A 10,208-nucleotide genomic window follows, 5' to 3' on the forward strand; every position below is an offset into this window, starting at 1 on the left:
AACCCAAAGACAGCTCACTCTGCTGCTGTCCAGGTAAAACGTTTTTCCTTCTGGTGTCTGTAAAATAACTGGAAAAACTTCTTGGGGGAGAAAAATTTCTAAAGTGAGCTGAATTCCCTAAATCATTACACTTGGACAGTGTCTTTCACAACACTGCTAAGCTCTAGGTAATGGTATGCATAACCCCGAAAAGCAGAAACAGAAAGACAGGAAATTATGGCTGAACTTGTGTTTTTCTTAGGGTGTTTGTGCTCACTGTTGGAGCAGTCAGTGCCAGGTATTGTGAAACACAGTGAGAAGCCTCTTTTCAGCTAAGTTTCTGTTTAAAACTCAGCCAGATTATTGTGAGATATGGAAATCTCCAGAAGAGGCATCCTGTAAAGGCAAGCAGCTGCTTCTAGAAGTGCCACTTGCACCTCTGGGAGTCTTGTGTACACCCAGGCAGCAGCTCTGGCATCTCAAAGAGGATCCCTCACTAGAGAGATGTGTAAGAGAAGGTCATCTGGTGCTTAAAGCAATGATGATGTGCTCTTTCAGCCTTTAAGGGTTTATCCGCATATCTGTGATTTTCAGTACATTTGTATTTCAAATGAACTCGTATCTCGTTATCTAGTAACATTACATTAGGAGCGTTTCCTTAAAGAGAACAAAACCTCTGCATATTCCAGTGGGTACTTCTCTGGTCAGTTCTGTCTGTCTTAGGAACCCCTCAGAGTTGTGCTCAGAGTGCATGTGGATTCACAGAAGTGGGAGTCCAACCGACAAACCTTGTTACTGTGAGCATGCAGCTGGCCTGATTCAGGACATCCAGAAGATCTGGTGAGCCCCTGGTTCATGCTGGTATCTGATGTGCTCAGCGCTCAGGTGAGTGAGTGCACAATTGTGCTGCTGAGCCTCTTCTCATGCACCTTTGAAACAGCCTGAAGTCATGCTAAGTCATCTGCCATCAATTTTCCTGAGGAATATAAAGCACAATAGGGTGATATTTGCTGAAAGCCATGTTAAGGGCATGGTAAGTTGTTGATCATCCCCTCTTCCTCAGCCTCCTCTATGGCTTTCCTCTTCCCAGTGTCTCTCAGCAGCCTCTCCCAACCTGAAACTTTGCAGTCTGCACGACTGGCCAGCCAAATCCCTGCTTTCTGCAGGTTATTTGGGGCAGAGAAACAGCTCTTGCTTTGGATAACAAGGAGAAGAGAAAGCAGCAGCAGGGTTCCAGGCCTTAAACCTTCACAGGAGTTGAAAAAATCAAATACAGTTGTGGGGTAGCCACGTGAAAGGATTAGATGCAAAGATAGCAAATTGTTCCCAAGTACGTATTGACAAACATAAGCTTACAGCTTTAAACACTTCCCAATTAGATGTGGCATCCTCCAAATTTTGTCAGAGGAATGGTGGAGTCTTACTGAACCATTTGGATACAATTGTTTTTTTAAGATCCTGATGTAGCAGCCAAATCATTTTATTGCAAAACAGATGAGTCCTGCGTGGCCTCGAGAGCTGTGCAGATGAATACCTGACAAAAAGTTTAGCGAGAACCATAAGGAACAGATCAAGTCCTGCTCACGCGTGTTGTTCATTTACACCTTGCATCACATACAGCCCAGTGCCTTCATCTGAGCTTTGTATTAAATGTAGACAATGAGCTTGATTCACCACCGCATTCCTTTATTTTTACCTCAGGATAATTCCATTTAAATCAGAGTATGGACTGGACTAACACAGTGCTTTTTGTGCCAAAGAAATCAATGCTACAAGCCTTTGAGCTTCCTGACCTGCTGTTTTGCTTTAGCTTTCACTTTGGGTTTTTTTATCCTACTCGGGGATCTTGATGGGTTCATATTTGTCAGAGGCTCCTCTGTTGTCTCAAGAGAGCCAGTTAGGTGCTAGAATTAAATACCGAATGACAGATTTTTCATAGCATGGGAAGAGCAAAACAAAACAGCTGTCTGCATAAACCTGAAGGAGCAGGAACTGGGCTGCTCTTTAAAAATAAACTTGGCATTGGAGATGGTGACTGTGATAAAGTTATAGCCAAAAATGTTGAATATTTAGGATGCTCAAAAATATTCTTATGTTAGTGGTTTGCAAATGTGGGAACAATATATTCAAGCTTTATTTTCTTTAGCATGTTCTTTGGCTTAAAGTGAAGTTCAACATTCAAAACGACCATGTAATAATGGAACTCTTTTAGTCAATCTGCTGTTTTCCTGTATTCGGTTAGATCCTCTGCCTTTCATGCCAAAGAAAAGTTTTTACTGATTTTTACTTCTGGTAGCCTGAAAGAACAAAAACAATGGAGGATCAGCAAACCGAGGATTCAAATTCACCTGTTTAAGCTCAACAAGGCAGTGGGGGATCATGAATTTTGCTAAGATCCAAATTTGACCTACAGAATAATATGAGACGAAGGTATAAGACTGGAATAACTCACACACACCCCAGACTTTGTTCTTGGTAACTGGGCTTTAATTAAACTATATTTACTTTTAATATGCATATATTTTAATACAGAAATCAAAGTGAGAGGGATTAAATGCTCCATGATGGTCTTTTAACAGAGATGCATTTCAGAGCCAGGCTGTGCTTTTGCTTCCATCATAACATTGCTGAATTTTCCCACAGTAAGTGAAAAATCTTTCTGCAGGGTGGCACTTGGTTTGGAGGCTGTTACAGAATCAGAAACCAGATTAATTTAATGTAATATCAAGTTTTCCTGCAGGCGTTCGCTATGAGTGCATTTATCAGAGAAGCTGTAGAGATCTGGAAAGTTGTTCAAGAATTTTGAAACAAAGCTAATGTCTGAAGGTGTTCCTCAATGCCACAGCTGATAGAAGAGATAGGTGCCTGTTTGTCTCCGTGTTTCACATGTACCTCTCCTTTCTCTCATGTGCAAGACTCAGTTATAATCTAACTCAGAAAAGTTTGGGGTAATAGATACTATCTGGTGGTATCTGCATGTGCTTTCACAGAAGTCATAGAGTTATCCACAAAACTTATGTTACATTTCACAACTTATATTAAAGTTGTTAATTCAAGCGCTCAAAAAGTAGGATGGTTGATATTTAGAGTGGTATCTTTAATGTAGCCTTTTTTTTTTTTCTATGCTTGATTCACTTAAAACATAATTGCATTATACTGTATTGCCTCATCCCTGTGTTCAGGATTTTTATATGCCCTTTTAATATGTGGTCCCAGATGTTTTGTGCTGTGCATTATTCAAAGGCTGCCGGAATATAAAAGTTAATTTACTTGTGTACATTTCCGTGGTGGCATCACCATCATATCTGAATGCTTCTCAAAGTCAATTATTTCATCTTTGCATCACTGCTGCAATAGTCAATCATTATTAGCTCCCTTTTATGACTAAGTACAGAAGATAGCTGCTCGGCTTCCCCAAATCCCCAGTGAGTATTTGCAGACTAGCATGTTTGATCTGCGTGAGGTAGAGCTAGGTGAAAGTCTGGTAACATTAGGGATTGCAAATGATCCAGGCAGTGTGCTGATTCTGACATCACCAAATTTCAGGACCTTACTAGGGGCAAGAACTTCTCAGTGAATATCTTTGAGATTGTTATGTTTACAGTATTCCTAAATTTCAGAGACATCACCAGGATCTAAATGTCGGTGATCTAAATGTCAATGCCAGGATCTAAACAGCAGTGCTTCTTGAGATGCTTAATGTGATGAAAACCTTACACAGACCCTCTGCTCTTCCTCCTCCTGTTTTGCCTCCTTGTACCATGGTTTTGTGACCAGAGGAGCCTTAATTACCTTTTGAACATGTCCTGAAACAGCAGGTGGAATTTATTCTTATCATTTCTTTTTGTCTGTCTCTAAACACAAAAGCAAACATCATGCTGCCTTGGAGGACACCCCAGCTTGATTACTATTACTAGCTGTGTATTGCTACATAGCTCATACTCTGTTTTCTGCACTCCTAGGGAGGAGCCACTCTGACTTTCTGGGTGAAATCTATTTGCACTGCTCAGAGTGGAGTGTGTTGCAGCTTGGGTGGCAGCCAGTTACACAGCCCATCTGTGAAATCTGGGGGCTGCTTAGTTCAAAGCACTGTTGCTATTATATCATGTCCAAACTATTTGTGAATGGGAAGTGGTGGTGATACTTTCAATGAAGAAATACCTTCTCTGAAGCTGCATGCAATAGCTGCAGCTGTAAATGTGCAGAGGCTATTTAAGATTTTCAGCATATTTGTGACTTCATATATGTTTGTGAGCTGAGAGATTTCAGACTTTTCAAATAATGTTAACATTAGACTACAACGTGCAAGTTGCATATAAATTAGATAAAATAAATTATAAAACCTAAAATATTAAGAGGCCTGTTGGATCATCATCTCCTGCCAGTGTCTAATTGTTTCCTGCAACGCTTTCTTCTATGTGATGGCTTGCTACCATTCGTGAGAGCATTAGTACGCTAATCAAGCATTAACATTAATCAAAGAGATATTCAATCCTACTCTGAACATGTCTGGATGACAGAAGAGCCAAGATGCTGACAGATATATATGCCTTACTTGCAAAAGCATCATTATTAGTAGATCTTGCACCAATCACAGCAGTGGGGGAGGAATTTTAGGAAAATAGGTTTAAAATAGACCAAGTTTAACAGACATGAGCAAAATGGATTGACAGTTGTCAGAGCTAAATACACTCAGTTACACAATGGAGCTTCTGCTTTCTGGCAGATGACTGGTTTATTTTAAAATCATTTTACATATCTAATTTCTTCTCCTTTGCCTTTGTGACCCTTCATGGATGATACAAATTTTGAGAGAGATCTGAGATTCTGACACTGGAATTCTGGAAGTGCAGGCAGTATTTTGCAGATTTCCCACAAGAAAGTACCCTCTCAGCTCAGAAGTTTCTCAAGCACCTATGACTTGGCTGATAGAAAAGGGAACATATTATTTTTAACTGAACTGCCACGGATATAATAAAGTCTGCAATAAATTAAATGAGAAAGTCAGACACCTGTTCTACCCCCTTGTTCACTACAGGGCAGTCTTCGGAGGTGAGCACAGGCACGAGGGAACATTTACGGTGCAGGAACAAAGACACCATTGACCCCTGACATCATTTAAAGCTACTTGATGCCAAGGACTTCCTCACTTTATACGGATATTGAAACAAATAAGTCATGGAAATGATGACTGACCCCAGCCATATGGGAACAGAGAGATTAGCTGCTAATATGGAAAGTTACCTGGCCAGTGTTGAGATCAGTCCCAAGGGAAGTGGAAAGATCACAGGGAGGACTGCCGAAGCCGTGAGGTAATGTGGCCTCTGGTGATGAGGAGCTGGAGCTTGTGGCAGCCGAAAGACAAGAGGCAAAAGGTTTGCTCTGCTGTAGCCAGCAGTGTATGTAATAACATGGCTGAATGACAGAGCTGCATTTTCTAGGATGTTCTTGATGATATGGGAATAGCAAGCATGAGGAAGTTACTGAATTTAGACTATAAAGCGCATGAGAGAAAAGGCAGTAAAACCAAGGAGCAGCAGAAGGCTGGAAAGCCAATCGTTAGTGAAGTGGAAGCAAGAACCAGGAGTCTGGGAACAGAAAAAAGTCTGCAGGAGCAAGCTGCCAGGGGAGCTAGAGCAAAGAGGCAACACAGACCAGTGTGGTGCAAGGGTGTCTCTGCTTCCAGAAATGCTCTTCACATACAGCCAGAGGAGACCAAACTAAGATCAATACTGGTCCAATCAAAAATGGGAAGTATATAAATACAGCAACTTGATTGCACGGTTAAGTAGGTGGTACCGTTCTTAAATGCACATCCCACTGAAACCCACATGGCAAACTTCATAGTGTGCTCTCTGACATAGTGGGTCACAGCACACAGGGAGATGGTATTATCTCACTGGAGGTTATTTTGATCTAGAATTTCCAATTTCCTTGAGCATAAGGTTCAAATCCTCACTAAAACTGCTTAAATTGATTACAAAGCTGAGGTTTGAAGAACTGATGAAACAACAAAAAGAGGACAGGTTATAATCCAAATTATGGATGTTTTCTTGTGAGAGGGTCAGCCAGACCCTATCTGAAATATGTAGACCTCAAATTTAGCAAATGACTATTGATATGAATCACCTTGGAAACTTGTAAATGCAGCTGCTAGGAGGACCAAAGCTTTAGAGATCTATAGAACTGGAAAGGCAATAAAGGCTGAGAGAAAGAGAAAATAGGAAGCAAATCTGAAGTCAATTTTCTACTTCTCACACTTGGGATAATCATTATGTAATCCTGCTGAAGAAGAATAGTCAGCTGGAGAAGATGTTCTCTGCTGACAGGGAATGAATGAAATGTGTGCATACCAGTGGAGGGTTATGGCACAGACTCCTCATTCCAGGAAAGGAGGAATTAGCATGGAGCCATTCATGTGAAAAATCAGAAAACATATTGTGCAGAATAACATACTGCAAGAGGTTATTCCTTCACTTGTTATGAACTATTTTAAGATACAAATAGACCATGTCTACACTTCTGTCTGTCCACACACAGTGGAACTTCTAGTGAAATCAGACATCTTTAGTTGTTTAGTTTAGTTGTGTGGTGTTTTCTGTTTGGTATGGTTTTTATTTTTTAATAAGAAGATTAAAAGGATGTTTAATCTCCTCTCCAAAATATCATAAAAATTATGTTTTTTTGTTAGAAGGAATCTTTGCCTTAGGATTGCTTCAAAGTCATTGTGTGGATCACTGTGCAGCAAACAAGTTAGGTCTTGTAAAGAAGAGCCATAAAGCAAAATGATACAGAACAGAAGTTGGATTAAGACATTTAAAGCTTTACCTCTCTCTCTTTCTCTTTTTTTTTTTTTTTTTTTCCTTGCTTATTTGCTATTCAGTCCTGATAATTCATGATTTTATTTTTTTGGATTATTTTCTTTCTGAACCGTGATTTACATAATTGGTATATACTCTATGCGTTATGTTTGCTTAACTTTCTGGTAATTACAGAAATCTGTCACCCTTAGTGCTGCCTTCAGCTTCCATTCTTGTCTCTGACCTTGGTGGCCGAAATTTTTTTCAGTGTCATAAAATTTAGGGTTGTAAAATTCATATTGTAACTTTAATAGCCACATCTGTTTTAAACATTTTTGTTTTAAGAACTCAATGTGAATTTAATGACAAGGCAATAAAAGTAAAAGTTGAAGGAAATTATCACAGATTTGTAAAGCCATAAGATATGTTTCAGGACTTCTGTGGGCCTTCAAGTTACAAAGAAACAACACATTTGCTTTTATTGTAGCTATTCTGCTCTTAAAACATTTCATAGCTTAATCTATTAGCAAGAATTAACATTTCCTTTAAGTAAGTATTAATAATGACAATTATACCCAGATGTAGGATATTGCCATTAGCATACACCCACATCATGTTCAGAAAAAAAATATTTCTCTGCAGTGCTGCCGCTGTGTTTAACAGTTAGCAACAATTGATAATTTATCATCATATTTTGAGTGCCATCATATCGATCTAGAGAATCAAGAACGTAACAAAACCCACTTCTATCTTCTTCCTTCAGTATCTCACTATAGACCCAGCCTTTCAGATGGTGTAAATCAAAGTAACAGGGCTGTTTGCTGTGGCAGGGACCCCATCTGCAGAGCCGAATCACAGAGTCTTTGAGGTTGGAAGAGATTGCCTCTTGTCCTGTCACTGAATTCCACTGACCCATCTTCTTGGCTGCTTCCCATCAGGTATTTTATGCATTAAAAGGTGCCCCAGGAGGCTTTTCTTCTATAGGATAAGCACTCCCAGCCCTCTGCACCTCTTAGTAAATCAGATGCTCTGGTCCCTGTTGCCCTTTGCTGGACTTAACCCCAGTATACCCATGTCTCTGTTGTACTGGGAAGCCCAGAAACCTTTAAAAACACCCCATCAGACATTATAAACTTAATCTGATGTTCAGTACTTCTGACACTGGATCTTCTGGTCCTTTGCTGTCTCTCCTGGGCTTTTTCTGTCTGATCTGTGTCTTTGTTGATAAATGGAGACCAAATGGAAAGCTGTAAAAATCTTTCCTACGAATCCCTTAACATCGCATGTAATGTTTATCAAATCAGAGTCATATAAACATTTATGTAAATCAATTACAAGCAAGCAGGCAGCATTCAGGATTGCTTTCAGTATCACTTTCATACCTAAAACCCTTCTAGGCAGACCCAGTTAACCCAGTCAATATGTTAGAAGCTGTTTCAGTGCCATCTTTTATATATGTTTGCAAAACTCATTATGGCAGAGGAAAGGAAGGGGTTTTAAAGAAGAAATTCAATGACTAGAAGCATTTCAGCAACTTATACTGCCAAATATAATTGCTACAGTGGCATGACTCCTGGCATCTGGTTGTGGCTCAGTTGTTACGGATGTCAGTTAGGAGGACTCTCAGTTTTCTACAATATTTAATAAAGCCATTATACAGACCTCTTTCTTAGATAAGATTTTGCAGAGAAACACAGGCTCTAACTCACTGACAACTACTTCAGATAAAGTGATTTACTAAGTATTTACAAATGAGTTGCTTCTCCTGTTGTTCAGTGCTCACCACCAATTCAATAGTTAAAAAGTTTGTTGAAAATAGGCCCACTCAGGACAGACTTTAAGTTGTTTTATACAGTAGATCAAAGATAAGAAAAGTAGTAGCTCTGCAGGTTTAAAGTAATTTGATCCTTCAAGGGGCAGCACTGAACTCAAAGAAGTCTCTGTTACACTGGTAAGTGATGCAGTAAGTTACCATAATAGAGGTTTATCATGCTCAGAGCTGTAGTGCTTTCTTTCTCTATCACTTTGAGATTATTGTCTTCAATTCATAGATATGCCATGGAGCAAATGCATAAGGAATACATACTTCACCAGCTCTTTATATAAGAGATCAACATAATAAATAGTACAACATAACTCATGTATACAGAGGATATGGCTTTCCACTGGCAAGTTGGCATATACTTGTGTAATTTGTCTGTTTTGTCTGCAAAATTCCATGGATTAAGTTAAAAGAATCTGCTTCAAATTTGATCTTAATGGCCCTACTTACATATAGAAAGCAGCTAATAACTTGCCAATTATGGAGCCTAATACTGTATTCTCTGATAGACTCTGGACGCTTGATCTTTCAAAATTGATTTCTAAGTTATAGATTGACTTCAGTGTGATAGTTTGTCTTGTCCATGTAAGTCAGCTGAAGGCACACAAAACATATAATTGTTTTTAATGTAAGAGTGTCCCCAATTTTTGAGCTGTGTGCACAGATTCCTATTTTGCTTGTGCAATAATAATTAAGCACATCTCACACGGGAAATTTGCACACTCATCAATTAGTTCCCCTGTTATTTTTGGATGATCTGGATTGGTACATTCTAGAAAGAGCACAATTTATTATAGGAAATATAATCTTCAACTTTAGTCTTTATTTCATATGAAATCACAGGTCAAAACTTGCAAAACAGCAGGTCACCTGAGTTGTGGGGGAAAATTTAGGATAATCAACTAAATTTGTGCAAAATACTGGGTCTGTTCCAATTCTCAAGAAAAGTGTTCTGAGGTCACAGAGGAGGCAGTCATTTAGTTGTCTAATTTTGTCATTCATAATGCAGCAGTGTCATATTTTTTGAGTGCATTCTAGTTCAGTAATTACACCGTGAACAAAATAAAAGATATATAGAAAACTTTCATTTTTTCAATTATTTTTAATGCTATTTTCTATCATTGGAAAGACTGGGATGATACCTGCTGCATTTTAGGGGTGAGAAAGGAAAACCATGAATTGTGCTCTTTGATTTTAATGAACTTGGGACTTTCAAAATCATTATTTTTGATTTATTTGGTTGTAAAAGGAATACCCCAAAGACCACTCTTTCCTTCTCACTCATATTTACCTCCTGACTTCAATACATTTTATTACAGTTTGAAGCTGAGATAGATTTTTTTCATTAAAAAAAAAAAATCAGAAAATTGCAGAAAGAAAATAAAAACTCTGGTACTTATTCTATTTTTTACCAATGGCAGTAGGTTTCATGCAGTAATAATGAGAGAGGAATTTGTATCAAAAAATATTAATTTGGTTTCTTATTTCTCTTTTCTGTCACTTCCACTGAAGAAATGGGCTTTCAGTACGTCTTTGCTTGCTTAATGCTATTGCTAATTGCCCAGCTGGAACTCTGAGAGACCATTAAATAATAATGGTCTAATAAT

The sequence above is a fragment of the Anas acuta genome, chromosome 16 (genome assembly GCF_963932015.1).
Source record: "Anas acuta chromosome 16, bAnaAcu1.1, whole genome shotgun sequence".
Taxonomy (NCBI): Eukaryota; Metazoa; Chordata; class Aves; order Anseriformes; family Anatidae; genus Anas; species Anas acuta.